This window comes from Arachis duranensis, chromosome 6 (genome assembly GCF_000817695.3).
Source record: "Arachis duranensis cultivar V14167 chromosome 6, aradu.V14167.gnm2.J7QH, whole genome shotgun sequence".
NCBI classification, from domain to species: domain Eukaryota; kingdom Viridiplantae; phylum Streptophyta; class Magnoliopsida; order Fabales; family Fabaceae; genus Arachis; species Arachis duranensis.
In genome coordinates, this window is record NC_029777.3 from 35492466 (window position 1) to 35498347 (window position 5882).

The window sequence follows — 5882 nt, forward strand, 5'->3', positions numbered from 1 at the left end:
ATAGTGGTCCACCTCCTCCTACAATTAAAAAGTATGTTATGTTTAAACAGAAATATTAATTCAGTAAAGTAATACAGAGTTATATAGTTCTAAAGACAGTTACCTGTGGCCAATTATCCCATTCATACTTCCCCTTTTTAATGTTTTCCGGCTCAATTAACTCAAGCCACTTCATTATATAGATAGCGCAGTCATAGCTGAAAACCAAGAAAATAAATTACAAATCTCATTTAAGAAAGTTTAATGTTCAGAGTCACAAATTTATACCTTATTTTTTGCCCTGATATTTTAACATATGATTGTTTTTTGGCCTGATATTTTAACATATGATGCTTTAATTTTCTTCTCGTTCTCCCCTTTCTCCAGAGGTTCCCCGCCGGCGTATGTTATCAATCTTGAAAATACATATCCCTTAAATACCAAAACAAATCAGTAATACACTCGAATGAATGGACAAGATACACCCAACTGAATGCACAATATACAACCAACATAACTAACGAAATAGACCTATCTATTAAAGCAAAGAAGACAGAGGCAACTTACAGTGAATTTATTAATGTCCTTTCTCTCATCGCTTGGAGCTTTTTTGTGTAGCGGGTCAAGTATTTGACATTTTCGCTTTGTTCTATTTATCAGCCATAACCACCAATGCCCCGAGTGGCAAACAGGAGCAAAAATCTGAAGGATTGCCACATTTCAACAGTGTGTTATTTTATTTGGCATATAAGTAAATAAGCAAACTAACAAATTTAGCAAACGAAAACTTACATATGGATGCGAAGTTAATTTTTTTCTATCTATGAAGGGAATGAAACTCGGGTAGGCTTCCACCCTGAATTCCTTTTTCGTTTTCGGCGATATGAATTCCCCCTTTGGATGATCCGAAAGTGCCATGCTCTGCAAGAATTGCGAAACAAGAAATGAAATACTGAAAATACACAACTTACACCTAATCGAACCTAAAAAATACACCCAAATCAATACAAAAAATACACCCAAAGTTCGTAGAAGTAACACTTACCACAATATCGGGGGGGAGACAGTATATTTGTTCCTGAAACCTCTTTTCATTTTTCTAGTTTAGGATGAGGCAGATGGCAGATACAATCTAGAAATATATGCCGAAATCAATTTTAAATTAATAAACATTGCAGTTGACTTTGGTGTAAAAACATTAATGTTAGTATATATATTACCTGAGATTCTATATCACTTTTTCCCTGGAGGGATGCAAGGTGCATTCTTATCAAAATGTATTCTCCTTGGCCAATCAGAGTGCACATCTCCTCATACTCGTTAGTATTGCCATCTGCGTCTTCCTTCAGTCTCGTCCCCCAGATGTAGCACTTTTGTTTCATATCATCTGGAATTCGATTTATTCCCCCCAGGAGTTTCAAACTTTGCAGAACTTTCTCTCCCAGTCTCCCTCTGAATTTGTGGACTTTCGTCTTTTCCCTTCGCCGTACTGCTTGCTAATTTTTGGACTAAACTGTCTAATTGTTCTAGCATACTTGCAGTTTCTGGAGATTTTTCCCTCTCTGTCTCCTGCGTTGACGCCCCCTCTTGGCTTGAATCAGTCAATCCAAGGCTGAATGATGGCATCCCTGGATCTGTTTTAGGAACATAGGTTGTTGTCCGTGCCATCATCAACAGGGCAGCAGCGTCTTCTGCGGCTGGATGACTGCGTCATGATGTATAAGAATAAGAGTAAGAATAAGAATATACGGATGATAAGCAAAGATTGATTTTAGTCTGATGAACTTATATTTTAGTTGGAGCTGGGGGAAGCATGGGTGTGGTTTCTTGAAGTTGTTTAGGGGGTTCAGGAGTGCTGCACAGTTACACAAAATTAATCATGGCGTAAAAAAAAAAATTGATCAGGAACAATATACACCCAAACTGTTAGCAAATATACACCCAAACTCTAAACAAATATACACCCAATACTATTTCTTATGTTTCTGTAGTCCCTTCAATTCGTAGCATATGGGTTGGTTCAAAATCTGTGTCAGTGGTTGTTTGGGATGCCGGCACAAAAACCTGGATCGGGACTCTAAACAAGAAGAAAAATGAAAGGTTAACAACGTATTTGAAAATAATAAGGTTATAAGGTTGAAATATTCTTGGAAAACTCACACTGCAAGCGCTTCCGATGGTGTTTGTTCCCTCACAACCATCATATTCGAATCAGTCGGAATCAACCTAAAATACACCCAAAGAAGGTCAAAAAATACACCCGAACAATTCAAAAAGAATATGGGCTTTGTTTTTTGAGAACTTACATACTTGCAGTTTTTGCTTTTTTTTGCTGCCTTTTTTTCTCGAATAAAATAATAAAGGGCTTTTTTCTAAAAAAATATATACAGAATTAGAAGTAGAAGGTAATAGAAGAACAAAAGTAACGATTATTTAAAAGAGAAATTACATGCTCTGTGACGGCTGGTTTACACTACTCTGTTCTGTGCTTCCTTGAGAGGAAGGATCATCACTTCCCAAGTTCACAGCCGGTAGTCTAAACAGATTTCATGTTATTCAGACAAAATAAGATACAGGTATAAAATACACCCAAATGAATGCACGAGATACAACCAACCGAATGGACAATATACACCCAACAAAACAAACGAAATATACCAACTTAGTAAACACAACAAAACAAACGACATACACCCAACTTGATCCACAAAATACACCCAAATGGTTCACAAAATACATCCAAATCTCAAATAATAACAAGATTTTATTAAATAATAAAGCTTCTGACGTTTCAGAGGACACATAGTGACCTTCTGTCGATCGCAGGTCAGCTTGGTTCTCCCTGTGAAACAAGATACAATTATTAGCAAACAAAACACACCAAAATCTCAAATACACAGCCCAGCAAGACATACCCCTCTGCAGCAGATTTATCAACGTTTTCCCTTAGCCATTCATCGAGTTCGTCACTTGATATTTCATATCTCTCACTACATTCATAAAATAAGACGTTAACAAAAATAATTACGATGATAGACCGTAATATAGCTTACGAGGTACTGATTCAGATTCTGAATCAGAATCTGACTCCTCTTGACTCTTCTTTCTTTTTCTGGAGTCCATTCTGGAAGGCAAAAAATCATCATTTAGAACATACTAAAAATACACCCAAATGAATTCACGAGATACACCCAAATGAATTCACGAGATACACCCAACTGAATATACATTATACACCCAACGCAGCAAACGAAACACACCCTGCTTAATAAGCTACATACACCCAACGTGATCAAACAAAATACACCCAACTCGAAAAAGAAATTACACCCAAGTATGGTACTTACTTTTTCCCCTTTTTGCTGGGGGTGTTTTCTTCCTGAATCCTCTGAGTCTTCTTGAGCCTCAGACTCAGAGGTAGAAGTGTCACTATCAGTAGTTTCTGTCTCCGAAGACGATGTTGGACTCGCCTTCCTTTTTTTTGTTTTTTTTTTATTTCTTGTTTTTTTTCTTTTTTTTCTTTTTTTCTTTTCATTTTTTCTCTTGTCTCTGCCATCTTCACAATCCCCTGAAACATGAGATATTTTAGTTAGCAGCATTCAGGTAAATAAAATACACCCAACTTATTATGTTTACTTACCAAAATTTCCTCTCTTTCTGCAGTCATTCTTTCCACCAACTGCTCCTTAGTCCAGTTGGCAATCCAGGGCTTTGGTGGTCTTTCAGTCCTGTTCTTGCCTTTGTTTTTTGAAAGATGAAAGTAGATTATCATCAGGGCGAAGAGGCAGCCATTAATTGCCTTCTTCTTCTTCTCCTGGTAGTCTGTGATGCCCTTGACCATGAAGGTCAAAACATGCCCCCCCCCAGTTTCTCTCCGATATGCCGTCCATCTTAAAAATTGGAGCCAGGTGCACGGGCGATATTTTGTTTATCGTCGTTGGCAAAAGGAACGCCATCTGTATGTAGAGGATGAATATCCTCTTGAACATCAGGCGTTCCTCTTCGTTGCCAACGCCGATTTTCATCATTTCATCGGTAAGACTTTTGAGGGTCTTACCCTGGAATCTTCTATAAATTATTTTGTCATCATCAGAAAGTTTCTTATACTCAACTTTCTCAGGAAATAGATCTCCTATAAAAAGGAAGACAACAAAATATCCAAGTCGGTTCAAATACACCCAAGCATCAACTTAATATACACCTATAATTTTAAGCTAGTTACCTGTTGCATTGATGCCAAGCGCATGACCTATTTTTTTGGTGTTATTTGGAAAGAACCATATCCTGTCTTCAGTCTGTTCTCCCCAAGTTTGAAGTTGTTTGCCAGCTCCCTTAAGAGTTGGTGATCCACCCTTAGTGGTGGGATGTGCATCAACCCACCGAATCCGAGATCCCTCACAATCGCCTTCTTCTCCTCAGTCATGTTTCTGAACTTATCACTCAGGAGATGTGTGGCACACTTAAGGTCTTTTGTTTGGTTTCTTGCTGCCATTTTCTCTGAAACAAAAAATACACCCAAAGATATCAGTGAGATACACCCATATATATGAGTCAGATACACACATCAATAACAATAAGATACACCTATTGATAACAGTAAGATACACCCGTATATATGAGTCAGCTACACCCAAAGATATCAGCAAGATACACCCATAGATATTATTCAGATACATCCATATAGATATTAGTCAGATATCACTCAACCATGCTTCAATATCAAGCCACATTACAAGGTTAAGCAGTATACACCCCCCAATCTACGGAATAAACCCCCAATAATCAACAACAATAGCAGGAGAAGTTAGAACAACAACGTAGAACGACGTAGAACTTAGAAGAACGACGTATAACTTAGAACAGTGTAACAAAGAAGCAAGAATAACAGTAAACCCTAGAAGAACGACGTAGAAGAAAAGTAAAATATACAGGAATCTTAATGAACTTACGTTGAGTATTGTTGCTTTGTTTTCTCTTCAGATTCTTCACGGAGAGTTTGATGGTGTTTTGATGGAGGTTTCGAACAACGATTTGTATATTTTGAACTTTGATTTTCGCTTGAAAATGGGAGGGTTTCCTTGTTTTCGTGCTTTGAGAAGTGGAAGAAGTGGAAGAAGTGGAAGAGTCTGCCATACGTAACCGTTTGAGTGTTGAGCGCGTGATTTTGATGCGCCATGTTGTCTCTCTTCATGCGCATGAGTTCTATTTGGGCTGGGCCAACTTGTAAGCTTGTAAACTTGTATGTGTAGCAGGCCCAAAAGAAAAAATAACACAAACTATTGCTTGAATAACCTATCTTAGAGATGATGAACAAAAATAATCAATAAGAACTAAGAAGTGTATATAGTGGCTATATGTAAAGAATGAAAAAAACCAGGCAGGAGTACCTAACAAATCAGGAAGATTCACAGAATGTTTTATAGGAATCAATAATATAGCAACATCTTGGGAGAAAGCAAGAATTGATATCATTGATGACCTTCTATAATTTACTATTGAAAAGTGTGACTTGAAAAGAAAGGTACATTTATTGATTCATATAAAAACATTATGAGATGGATTGATACTAAAAACAAAAGGAAGATGGGAGGAAAATTTTTTGAGAAATAAATTCTCTATTATAAAGAGCTTATTTAAAAAATATACAAGTAATATATAATGTTCAAAAATAATTTAGGCGAAAGAATGAAAAAGATGTACTAGTGAGAGAAATAGTATGGATAAAACGGTGCTAAGTAAATATAAGGTAGCAGAGTTATTATGGACAAATGAACATGGAAGAAGTGAACACTTATATATTGCAAAGGCATAATATGTAATATATCTATTGGGTTTGATTCATGTATAATGTAAGGATAAAAGTAATATAGTAGGTAAAGTAAGAACATGTGATTTGTGGTGTT

The 5882-nt window shown here is 36.7% G+C and overlaps 2 long non-coding RNA genes across 2 annotated transcripts; both read right to left on the reverse strand.

Annotated features, from left to right (window-relative positions):
* Nucleotides 1–308: 308 nt before the first annotated feature.
* LOC127748402 (uncharacterized) lies at nt 309–873 on the reverse strand. The gene is made up of 3 exons (XR_008010528.1): nt 772–873; nt 547–681; nt 309–411 (listed from the first exon to the last, which is right to left on the reverse strand). It is a non-coding gene; the product is annotated as an uncharacterized LOC127748402 (long non-coding RNA).
* A 3114-nt stretch (nt 874–3987) lies between these two features.
* LOC107493569 (uncharacterized) lies at nt 3988–5043 on the reverse strand. Its single transcript, XR_008010499.1, has 3 exons — nt 4909–5043; nt 4202–4476; nt 3988–4111 (listed from the first exon to the last, which is right to left on the reverse strand). It is a non-coding gene; the product is annotated as an uncharacterized LOC107493569 (long non-coding RNA).
* Nucleotides 5044–5882: the final 839 nt, after the last annotated feature.